This window comes from Crinia signifera, chromosome 3 (genome assembly GCF_055691185.1).
Source record: "Crinia signifera chromosome 3, ASM5569118v1, whole genome shotgun sequence".
Classification (NCBI taxonomy): Eukaryota; Metazoa; Chordata; class Amphibia; order Anura; family Myobatrachidae; genus Crinia; species Crinia signifera.
The window spans coordinates 234856086-234869754 of NC_139219.1; the positions used below are offsets into that span (position 1 = coordinate 234856086).

The 13669-nt window shown below is 43.8% G+C and overlaps 1 pseudogene; it reads left to right on the forward strand.

Moving 5' to 3' along the window:
* The first annotated feature begins 11275 nt into the window (after positions 1-11275).
* LOC146066076 (U2 spliceosomal RNA) lies at positions 11276-11383 on the forward strand (annotated as a pseudogene).
* Positions 11384-13669: the final 2286 nt, after the last annotated feature.

A 13669-nucleotide genomic window follows, 5' to 3' on the forward strand; every position in this document is an offset into this window, starting at 1 on the left:
TAGTGGGTCTTGTGTTGAGTCTTGTCTTAGACAGTGGAGTTGGCTAGGACATGAAGTTTCAGTTAGCAGTTGCTGAACAGCCATCTAAGTGGTGGCAGGGCCACATGCGCTATAATATTTAAAATCATAGACATGTAACATCTGGGAGTAGGATTCCTCTGGATAGTTCTTGCTATTACTGGACTGTTTGGCATAATCTCAAGACAGTTGGCAACAATATATAGTGGTTTCCTTAAACCATTTGCCGTATCAAGTGGTAATGTCGTAAAGATGGAACATCAAAGCCCTAATGTCAATATTGGAATTGACATCATTATGCACATATGACCATCAAAGGCATGGGGCGATAGCAGCGGATTGCCCAGTATTTTAGGGGCATGCTAGGCGTACATGCAGGTGGCTCCACATGCAGGTGGCTCCATGCCTGCTTGGGGCAGGCAGGTAACATCACATGACGTCAGCGCCCGCCCTGAATTCGGCCATCTCTGACTAGGATAAAAGTCAGGCTAGACTGATTTTTTTTTCCTATGAAGGGGAAAAAAATAATTCGATGGTCAGCAACCAGTGAATGATTTTTTGGCTGTGTGGCCGTATGCAAGTAGATGTGTAAGCGTACACATCCTCTCACAGGCAAATGCGGGGATTCCAGCGGTTGGTGTTTGGTAAGGTGGCTTTTACCCGTTCGCTGGGCTGTGAACATACATAGCCTAGCAAACCAGTCTGAGTCAGGACCTTAGAACATACCTAATAATAGCACAAAAAGTCTATACTACGGACACATCTACCACCGAGTTTTCTTTTAAGCATAGCTAGACCTTCGATGCACCTTCATCTCACTAAATAAATGTTGATTTGAAATGTTCTGAAACTTTGATGAACGCTACCTTTTTTATTAACATGAATGTGTTTATATTTTAGCACAATGAATGATATTTACAAAAAAAAAATGGTGCAAAGAAAAAAATTGCCGGTGTTCATGGCAGCCAACCATGGCCCTTATTCTGGTTGGTGCGGCCAGAGCCGCACACGGTGCTCCGGCCGCACAAACCAATCCCCGCCCACGAGACGGATCGCCACGGCCGTCCGTACACGGACGGCTGGCGATCCGCATAAAAATGGTGGAGGCGTACGCCTCCACCATGGTGGGAGCTGCCCCCTGCATTCGATGGTCGTCGACCATCGAAGGCAGGTCCGCACGCCCCAGCAGCTCCCGCAAGCTGAGACCACACGGACAATCGTCCGTGTGCTAGCTTGTATGGGGGCTGAGAGCTGACATCCGGCGACGTCAGCTTTCCGCCCCCATGAGTTGCGTCATACCCTCATTACCATGCATACGCCCCGCGTTTGCATGGGAACGCCCATGAAACGCGGGGCGTACACATAGGGAAATGAGGGTATGAAGCCCCTCACGCCCCTATACGCCCCCTTTGCGGCGGACGAAATACGTCTGCGGCGAAGGGGGCTGCACATGCGCAGATTGACCTCTGCGCATGTGCAGAATAAAAACATCGGCGGTACGGCCGCACGCGGGCCGTACCGTCCGAATTAGAATAAGGGCCTTGTTGCTTTCTTCTCTTATTCACACATTTTTTTTTTACCCTGATTTTGACTTAACAAGCACTTGCCCCAAAAAATGCCAGTTCCGCCATTTCTTCTTCTTTGTTTAAATAACATGCAGTAGACAGAATGATATCAGACATTCTTCCAGTTGGAGGGAAAGTTGCGCATTTGGTTGGGCTGATGAATAGACGAATAGTGTATTGAATTACAGTTCCTGGTTGTTTAATTGGCCCCTTGATTAACTGGATGAGAAGTAGTATAGGGTATGGCCAGCTTAGGAGTTTAACATTTTCGTATGATTTTGGCATATGGACATCAACTATACACTGCTGTTGTTTCTTTCAAATTCCTGGGAATCTGCATGATGTCACTGACAATCTTCATTCAAATATTTTTACTTAATTGTCAATGATAACTTGCGTCATTTATTGTTCTTGAGTGTATTAAAAGGGTGTGGTACTTTAGGTTGTCAATGTCTAGGTTGACAATATCTAAGTCATCCACAAAATGTGGACATGCACCAGGTCGACACTGGAAAAAGATAAACACAGAAAAGGCCAACATGAGTTTTTCACTTTTTGTTGACACCTGAGCATGTGGACCAGAATTAGTGTAGCCCATCTTCTCACATCACTCGATTCACTTTCCACGCCTCAAGCCACTTTACTGTTCCCCATCGGAATCTACAGTATATGGACAGTGAAGAATAAAAAAATAAAAAGAAAATCCCCAAAACTCATGTTGACCTTTTCATGTTGACCAAAGCCTTTGCCTGCTTCGACCTTCTGACCATGTCGACCATATGAATGTTGACCATATCTTGTCAACCTATTAACTTTTAACCTATACATTGTTTCTCATCCATTTGGATACCGTATAAGAACATGCTCTAGTGGAGCTCAGCCATACTTAACTATCCAGGCACCAGAATTATTCTTAATAATTTATCCACTTATTTGCGGGCCTTAGATTGTTTTCATTCTCTAATAAATGAATAGAGATGTTTCATACATTCTTCTAGTGTAAGTGATCAATATAGATATTATATTTTTGGTTGAGGTACTATGTCAGAGAACATACAGCAACATAATAGGAGGATTTTCAAACATTTCACATAAGTGCTTCAAATGAGCAGTGCCCAAATCATACCAGGAAATATCAGATTTTTTGTCAGGAAGGATTTTCGTTGCATTATCTGATTAACGTCTTTCACTCATTGTTTGAAAATTTATTCTGTAGTCATTGTTACATACTTAAAAATCAAAGTTCACCAATAGTCTGACAGGTCATTTCATTTGATTTGTTTTCACATAAGATTTAAGTGTGTCCATCATCTCCCTATATGAGTCATGTAGGATGGTACCTGGCAAGAAGAATAGTTGGCACTCCAAGAAGGCTCTCGTACCATTGACAAGGGGCAGTTGATCACACATTGGCAAAATCATATTTATACTTATGATTAATGTCAAGCTTAAATTTTACCAAATCAGCAACTAACAATTAAGACTATTTGCATACATAACACATTATCAGGGAATAAATAAGTACACATCATCAAAGGCACTTACTGGCAGCAATTCAACACAAGGTGCCCAAATTCAATGCATACGTGCAAACTGGCAGATGCTTTCTATGCCTGAAGGTTGTTGAATTCCCACCCAGAAGCAGAGCACATCTTTCCAAGCTGTCAAAGTTTGGATGAGATTCCACAGCTATTAGATTCACATCTGTGTTCCAGTGAAGTCATACTATTGAGGACTGTTCTGTATAACAAGCATGACCTTGTAGTACATCAGATATATGGGTCGATTCTGAATCACCCGTAGTGATCTAAATTTGGTCCCTGCCCCTATGGTCGGGGTTTCTACTTGCGCATTTCTGCGTATGTGCAAACCCCGACTGCGAACGGCCATGGCGAGTTACTCACTTGCTGGGCCATTTGCAGCGGGAAGAGTGGGGTGGTGGCAGCACTAAACCATAGGTATTCCCAGTGTTTATGGGCGTCCCCATGAAAATGCCAGGCATTCTGATGGGTACACGGGCGGCTGACGTCACAAGAATTCAGCCGCATGCTCTGTCTTCCTCCTGGCGACAGCAAATAAAAGCTAGTTCCCACTTTTATTTGCAAATACAGAAGAACTCATTCGATGATCTATAACCATCGAATGATTTCCCCTGCTGCGGCAGCATGCTAGGGAACGTGTTTTGGTAACACATCCCGTGCATGGTTGGAATTTTAACTTGTTTAAATTCACACTATTCTGCTAATCAAAGCCATCCCTGACTAGCTTGGTTCCCTAGGTAAGATATTAGCTGGTGGCCCTAAAATTGTTGCGGCCAGATGTACTAAGTTTCAAAACTGATAAAATGGAGAGTGATAAACAACCAGCCAATCAGCTCCTGTCTGACATTTTTCAAACACAGTCTGTGGCATGGCAGGTAGAAGCTGATTGGCTGGCTGTTTATCACTCTTCATTTTATCACTTTTGAAGCTTGATACATCTGGCCCATAGAGCACAATGCAACTTTCCAACTATATGTTCACCCCTTCGCGCTTGACATGTCTGACAGCAAGAAAGATGGGTGCATGGCCCAATTCCAGGCCCTCCTAACTTGCAGCACACTCATTCAAATGCTAGGGCTGGAAAATATATATATATATATATATATATTCATGTACCGTATTTGCCGGCGTATAAGACGACTGGGCGTATAAGACGACCCGCCAACATTTCCACTCAAAATAGAGGGTTTGTTATATAAGTGCACCCGGCGTATAAGACAACAACTCCCACTTGGAGGCATATTTTTCAGGGGAAAAAAGTAGTCTTATACGCCAGCAAATACAGTAGATATATATGAAATTATTTATTTTATGTAACTAATTTTTCACACAGATGAGTATTTAATAAGCCAGCAGCATCCTTAATGAAAAAAGTATATTTATTGGCATAATAGTGCAATCAGAATCTGCCAGAAGTCCAATAAAAAGTGCAGGGAGAGGAGGCATGGGACCTGCCCAAGGGCAGATCAATCAGGTGTCCTGCAGAACCACTGCTGTCCCTGTCAAGCTGATTTGGCTCTAGGCTTGGCAAGAATCCAGCTCTGGCACATCACCTATAAAACACCATGGGATGAGACTTTTAGTAACTTTTCAAAATCACACATTATCGCACTTTTTAAAATCACATTTTTTTGCCATATTTAATGAGCTGCATATTCTGGGGAAAAAAGTGCGATTAAGTGCGATAATGGGCGATTTATAGTCATGAAAATGTGCGTTTTTTAGTCATGAAAGCCAGTCCTGGTTCCAAAAATACGGTAGACAAAAAATCTGGGGGTCCCCCGTATTTTGAAACCAAAATACGCTTTTTGTCCCCCATATTTTTGGAACCAGGTCCGGCTCAATGAGCCCGGGGCTGGTTATGCTCAGGAGAGGGGGACCCCATGCATTTTTTTTTTGTTTTTTTTACTTTTACACATTTTTTAAGACAGGACGATGCACAGATCTCAATGATATGTGCAGGGTTCTGGCCAATTTGAATGTCAGAACCTGGTCTGCATGTGTGGCGATGTTTCAATGGGAAAACATCTGGATGCGAGTTCCGGCGTTACTAAAAATTGCACCTTTAGAATGTCCGGTTTCGCGGCAAAAAAACACATTTTTTGCCATTTTTCGCATCTCATTAAATATGCGAATTCAGGAAAAAGTGCGATTTCGGACATTTTTTGCCTAAAAATCACACAAATCACATTTTTGCATCTCATTAAATGTCACCCCATACCTCAAAAACTCTATAGTTTGGATGAGGGAACATTATGATGTGGGTTTGTTTTTCAGCATACAGTACAAATAGTCTGATTTAAATTAATTGTAATTTTTTTATTCAGAAATGGTCTACATTGAATGTTGAACAATGTTAATGTTCTTATTTTAAAGTGGCTCACCATTGGATCTGCTACTAGTGCTAGGGCTGTTGAGCCTGAATAAATATTTTACCTGAAAGGTTTAATGTCGCAGATGCATTTGCAGCAACAGGGCTCGATTTCACAATGACAAAAGTTGGGAGGTATGCACATGGTTCATCATGCCATAATCTCCCTGATTCTAATTTTTAAAAGTAGGCAAGTATAGTACTGGCATGCTTCATTTTATCGAAGGAAGGATGGATGGAAAAATATTCTTTATTTATCTGTAGGTATGTTGTATGTTTTTTTCCTGTTTTAATGTTAAATTTAGGTGTAGCTTAAATAAATCGTATAATAATATTGCACTTTCCATGACCTTCATTTAAATATACACTAAATGGGTATAAACGCTTAAGAAATATAATACAACTTTAAACATGACTGCACATTTTGTTCTTTTCATATATCTAGGAATGCTTTTACCACAATAAAAAGAAAACAAAGGCACGTGTATGATTTCTCCATGTTTAATTACAGTGAGTCATGTGACAGCTATGAGCTAAAACACTGTAATGTAACTGAACCGAGAAAATAGTTTGATATGTCATAGAGGACAAACTATATAGTATTTCCTTTATGTAGGTGTTAGTACAGCTCTAGTAATCAAAAAATGTCTTAGCTGTATTTATTTATAGGTAAGATTTGACTTTCCTGTAATACCGCCCAGTTCTACAGTACAATTCTACTTCATAATAATCATAATCATAATAATAATAATACGTTTATTTTATAGCCCTTTTCTCCAGCAGGAGTCAGGACTCAGTCGCTTTAAGATGAAAACAAACATACATAAAATAAAAACATTTTCCAAAGGATTTTCTATTAAATTAAGTAGAGACCGTAAAGAAAATAAGCATAATGCAGGGTTGGTGCAGCCATTTTGGGTAATAAAATTGCTGAGGTTATATATTCCACCCACGAAGGGTACCAGGTGAAGCAGCTGTCTTAGGTGCACTACATAGGATTGGGGGGAATCGATAATGCCTTGAGTAGATTACACAAAATCTGGTGAATGCAGCATAGTAATTTTCATAGTAGGGTCCTAACACAAAGGTCAGAACTGTGTTTTTTCATCCCATCCAGGAGCATACCAGGTAAGGGACCACTACAAAGGTTACACTGTAGGAAATAAGCCATACAAGTACCCATCATGTATGGGAAAACTACAATATGATATACTCTATGAAAGCTACATATATAAGGTATTCCCAAATTCAGTCCTCAGGATACACCAACAACCCATGGCCCAATGCCATCCATGCCTGTGCAAGGGTGACCCAATCAGTACCTTAGTTATTTTGCTAAAAGATACTACCTTTCTATTGAATACTATTGCATTATTAAATAGATTACTTACATTATCTGAATAACCTGATATGGCATGGTTGGTATGTACAGATGTGGTTTATTTATATACCAGCATTCCGCATAATATGGGTAGAGTGTCTGCTAAAACGTTTTTGGAAGCAAGTAGTGTTTGGACTAGTCTAAGATTGAAATGATATGCCTCTTATTTGATTTATTGCTACACAGTATCTTTTTTTTTTTTTTTTCAAATAAAGGGGTGTGCCATGGGCTCTAGTGCCGCACCGGTGTATGCAAACATTTTTATGTTCACTATTGAACACCAATAATTTTTTTGCCTCCCAGGAGATTTCATCCAAGTTTATTATGTTGAGGAAATTTATTGATGATTTTTCATGATTTAAAATGGTGATTTTTCCATCTTGAATTACTTAATTAACACATAATAATGGATCCTTTACACACCTCTGGGATTTGCATACCGCAGAGGACACAACCTGAATGTTGTCACTGATAGAAGTTGCACAATGGAATGAACTAAGAATTGGCTCACCAAGAAACCAGGCATTTTCAATTGTACAGGCTGTATAAATTGCCATTTTTTACTAATTGGCAAATCATTTACCAATCCAAGCGATCAGAAGGAATATCAGTTTAAATTCAGATTGAGCTGCAAAACCAAATATGTTGTCTACATTCTGATATGTCCTTGTGAATTGCTATATGTTGGCAAAACCACAAGAATGATGAAAGAAAGTCTGAGTCAACATCGTTCATCAAGTAAAAAGAGTTTGAGTATTACCAATCCACAGACTGATCATAAAAAACTCCCAGTAGCCAGACACTTTATGGACACCACAATGTGAATCAATTGAAGTTTTTTTTATTGTGGACTATACTCCACCCCTCAGGAGAGGAGGAGACCATGAGAAGAGCGTTCCAATGGCTCTATAGTTTAAACTGTCTGACCCTGAAATGGATGAATGAGGACTTTAAAATGGTATGTTTTCTGTTGCATCTAATTTAGTTTATATTCACCAAGGACATACCTACAGTGGCCCTGATTCTGATATGCTTGGCAGTATGGATGGTATAATGGTTAGCATTACTGCCTTACAGCACTGAGGTCATGGGTTCGATCCCCACCATAGCCCTAACTGTGCGGAGTTTGTATATTCTCCCCGTGTTTGTGTGGGTTTAATCCGGGTCCTCCGGTTTCCTTCCACAATCCAAAAATATACTGGTCGGTCAGTTGGCTTCCAACAAAATTAACCCTAGAATGTCTGTGTGCGTTTACTTGTGGAATATAGATAGTAAGCTCCACTGGGGTAGGGACTGATGTCAGTGTTCAACTATCCTCTGTAAAGCGCTGTGGAATATGTATGCGCTATATAAGAAACTGTTAATAAATAAAACCTGAGAAGCTCGCAGCTTACCGAGTAGTTGCTGCGCCACCCGCCGAATCGCTGCCATCATATCCCCTCGCAACAGATGCCCGCTGCTGGAGAAATCATTCCATGGTGACCAACCATGGAATGATTTCTCCAGGGCTTGCAAATATCAAGTGGAGACTAACTTATATTTGCGGGCTCAGGACCGAAGATAGGGCGGGCGGCTGACATCATGTGACATCAGCCACCCGCCCCCGGCACACCGTGTCACTGCATTTGCATGGGCGTTTACATGCCGGAGCGCTAACACAATTTTGTTATAACATTTATGTTGCATGCATTTTCTAAATATTGTCTGTCGTTATCCAGAGTCTCAGAAACACTTATCTAGCATCTAAGTGCCTTTCCAGGCTTGCATTAAAGTGTGCTCCTAACATATTGTCATACAGTACCTTCACTCTGGGCACGCTGTCATCTGGTGCTCCTGTCCTGCGCCTGCCCAGCGGTGTCTCTGCTGTCTCTCCTGTGCTTGCTGTGCCATCTCTTGCGAATGTCCCTGATAGGCATTCCTGTGAGTGACTCTGTCCCACTGTGAGTCTAATCCGCAGTAGTGTGTCCAGTATGCTGGAGTTTCGGCTGATGCACTGACGTAGGAGCAGCCATCTTGCCTTTGTTGGTGCTCAGATATCGACCAACTGTCATTATCGGTGTACTTGCCTCCTGTGCCTGTGTCATGGTATTCCAGTGAGTTTCTACTACTACTCACCTGCAGTCATTGTTGTATCCGAAACCCTATCGACGTTGCATCATATAAGTGAGCATTCATTCTTCAATCACTGTTGTCTTCAACGTCCTATTGATGGTTCACATAGTATCATGTTAATGAACATTCATTCTTCAGTTGCTGTCTCAACATCATATCGATGGTTTACATCGCATCATCCAAGTGAACTCTCTTTCTTCAGTTACCACTGCCTTGTTACTTCTTCATTCCAAAATCCAGTACTAAAGTTGTTTGCAGATTATTCATTACTATTGCATATTCATTATATTTACCAATTACCAATCTGCATAGTTGTACCAATGTGTGCTAACTCATTAAAGAACCCAATTTTCATTTAAATCTTGCTTCAGAATCAAGTCAGTCCTCAACACTTACATGATATGGCAGCTCCCTAATGTAGAATCACGTGCAATGTGATAAACCTATAAGCATCTCCGCAACCCAATTTTAACATTTGTTTAATGATGAGAATGATACTTGCTTTCATCACTGATTCACTTCCAGTCCTTATCAGTACCACATAGCTGCATCAGAGCACTGTGACACATAGCAGTGCCTTGAATTCACACCCCGGACAGCGCTTCAGCACTTCTTTCTGAGATATATATACACACGGTTTACCTACACAGGAGAGGATTTTCTGATCACTGCACAGGAGTTTTATGTGGTTATTGTGTTTGTTTGTCTTGTTCTGCTTTAGCATTATGCGTACATCTCACTGATTCAATGGGCAACAGCCACACCTCCGGCTGTCAGCTGACACTGATCTCCACAGCTGAGGTCACTGGGGGCGGGATTGGCGCCTTTTTTTCTGCTTTATATACACAGTGTTTTTGTGAGTGCACATGATCCTGATGAAGATCAGCACCAGCTGGTTGAAACAGATTGAAGCTGATTTTCTGTAACATGCAAAAATCAATAAAATACATTTTTTTTCTTCATCAAACTGGTGTACTGGTCCTTTCCTTCATCTTCCATCCAAACATGGGAGGTAAGTGTGGTATATATATACTGTATACATATGTAATGGTTAGTGTTACTGCCTCACAGCACTCAGGTCATGGGTTTGATCCCCTAACTATGCACAGTTTGTGTATCCTTCCTTGTATTTTTTGATGCAGTTGCATATGTAACTTTATGCCAGGGTTGCCAGAATCAAAAGCAATATGCCCTGGTACTCTGCAATATAAAAATTGGTTTCATAAAAAAAATCCTGTAGGGGTGGTTTATATTCCCACCACTACATTACTGACCCCTCTATACCCGCCACTATATTACTGACCCCTCTATACCCGCCGCTATATTACTGACCCCTCTATACCCACCACTACATTACTGAACCCTCATTACCCAACACTACATTACTGACCCCCCTATACCCACCACTACATTACTGACCCCCATATACCCACCACTACATCACTGACCCCTCTATACCCACCACTACTTTACTGACCCCCTATACCCACCACTACATTGCTGACGCCCCTATACCCACCACTACATTACTGACCCCTCTATACCTGCCACTACATTACTGAACCCTCAGTACCCACCACTACATTACTGACCCCCCTATACCCACCACTACATTACTGACCTCCCTATACCCACCACTACATTACTGACCTCCCTATACCCACCACTACATTACTGAACCCTCATTACTCTCCACTACATTACTGACCCCAGTATACCCACCACTACATTACTGACCCCCTATACCCACCACTACATTACTGACCCCCCTATACCCACCACTACATTACTGAACCCTCATTACCCACCACTACATTACTGACCCCTCATTACCCACCACTACATTACTGGCCCCTCTATACCCACCACTACATTACTGACCCCCTATACCCACCACTAAATTACTGACCCCCTATACCCGCCACTACATTACTGAACCCTCAGTACCCACCACTACATTACTGACCCCCCTATACCCACCACTACATTACTGACCCCCCTATACCCACCACTACATTACTGACCCCCTATACCCACCACTACATTACTGAACCCTCATTATTCACCACAACATTACTGACCCCAGTATACCCACCACTACATTACTGACCCCCTATATCCACCACTACATTACTGACCCCCCTATACTCACCACTACATTACTGAACCCTCATTACCCACCACTACATTACTGACCCCCTATACCCACCACTACATTACTGACCCCTCTATACCCACCACTACATTACTGAACCCTCATTACCCACCACCCTCATTACCCACCACCATCGCTTCTCGGCCTTTTGGCTAAGATCAAGTGTAGTATCTGTTCTTATCAGTTGGGTCTGGACCGCCCCCCTGGCAGAGAATAGAGAAAGGTTGGACTAAACCACCTTGCTACTGAGCTGAGGACCTGAAATACCTCATGTTCTGGGCGGGTGCAAAGTCTCACTGAGTATCTTCATCCTGCCGTAGGGGGGGGGAACACACTCTCCTACTGGTAGGGAGGGGAGAAGCATCGGGCCTAGTAGATGGGGCTCTTGTTCGGGGGTCTATAGCCTCTGAGGGAGAGTCACTCGAAAAGCCTGGTCTAGTATCCAATCCCAGGAAGACGGGAAAAGCTGGGACCGAGTAGATTGCTCTCTGGTTCGGGGGTTCCCAGTTCCCTCGGCCAGAGAGACAGCGAAAAGCCCAGCCCAGTACTCAATCCCTGGGAGAGGTGAAACGTTGGGACTGAGTAGGTGTTTTCTTCTCCTTCGGTTGGTCTATTCGGCCGCTGCGGGGGAGACTCATCGAAAAGCCCGGTGGAGTATCCATTCCCATGCCGGGGGGCCGGAAAGGGCCTGCTGGTGAGGCGGAGAAACACTTGGTCGGACGCTGAATGGCTGGCTGCCTGGAGTCCGAGGCTGCACTGTGCCCCCGGGGAAACTCGGGGGTGCTGAACCTGCACGGGTGATCCCCAAATCACCTGGCACAAGTAAGCACTTGCACTGCGCACTTCCCCCTCTAGGATAGGCTGCACGTCCTTACCTCGTCCTTTTGGATGAGGTAGGACAATTTTTCACACCCCCACCCCGGCCTTCTGGCTGGGGTCCTCTTTATTATTTATTTCTCTTCTTCTTCACGTTCGTGCACTTTTTCACGTTTTCTGTTTTCTGTAGTGTGTCACTTTTTTTGGGTTGTGTGGTCGTCCCTTACGGGCCTTCCATTTCCCCAACGTGCCAAAGCTCTTGCCTTTTGGGGAGAGCTGCGGTCCCCCCGAGGACGACCCCGAGCCGCAAGGCGGAGGGAAGTCCACTGCGGGTCTCTCCAAACCATGGGGTGCGGAGGACCCACCGTCCTAACCCTTTCGGGGGTTGAGGAATGAGGGTCTCTCTAAGCTTCGGCGAAGAGGACCCACCGTTCCCTATTTTCCCCTCTTCGGCCTTATGGTTGAGAGGGGTTAGGGGAAAAACGGGGCCCGTCTCCTCCGGGAGATAAGCCCACTCGAACGCACGGCCCCCTTTGCACGTGTTTAGGCACAGCACTGGTGGTAGGGAGCACACCTCGGGCTCCTGAGTTTTTTCAAACTCATTACCCACCACTACATTACTGACCCCCTATACCCACCACTACATTACTGACCCCCTATACCCACCACTACATTACTGACCCCTCTATAAACATCACTACTCTACTGACCCCTCTATACCTGCCACTACATTACTGACCCCTCTATACCCACCACTACACTACTGACTCCCCTATACCCACCACTACATTACTGATCCCTCTATACCCAACACTACATTACTGATCCCTCTATACCCGCCACTACATTACTGACTCCTCCATACCCACCACTACATTACTGACCCCTCTATAAACACCACTACATTACTGACCCCTCTATACCCACCACTACATTACTGACCCTCTATACCCGCTACTACACTACTGACCCCCCTATACCCACCACTACATTACTGACCCCGCTATACCCACCACTACACTACTGACTCCTCTATACCCACCATTATACTACTTACCCCTCTATACCCGCCACTACACTACTGACCCCTCTATACCCACCAGTACATTACTGAACCCCCTATACCCGCCACTACATTACTGACCCCCCTATACCCACCACTACATTATTGACCCCCCTATACCCACCACTACATTACTGACCCCTCTATACCCGCCACTATAATACTGCCCCCCTTATACCCGCCACTACATTACTGTCCCCCCTATACCCGCCACTACAGTACCGACGCCTCTAAACCCGCCACTACATTACTGACCCCTCTATACCCGCGACTACATTATTGACCCCTCTATACCCAGTGGCGGATTCAGGGGGGGGGCACCCGGGCACGTGCCCCCCTGTCATATGTTTTGTAGCTGAGGACCAGGGCTTTCCAACGAGCCCAGCCCCGTGTCTCTAGCCCCCCGGGAACAGGAGATATCGCCTGGCAAACCTGTAACGTTTTTTCCCCATAGGATAATATGGGACCCATCAATTCCGACCCCCACCCGGTTCCGACGGCTGCCAGTTCCCGCCCTGGCATCACAGAAGCTTGTGGTTGATTTCATTCAATTCCAAATCGCCTTCAATATGATACCAGGCTGGTCCAAATCGGTCAATCGGTTCCAGAGATATTGCGTGTAAACCGATTTTTTTTATTTTTGAAAT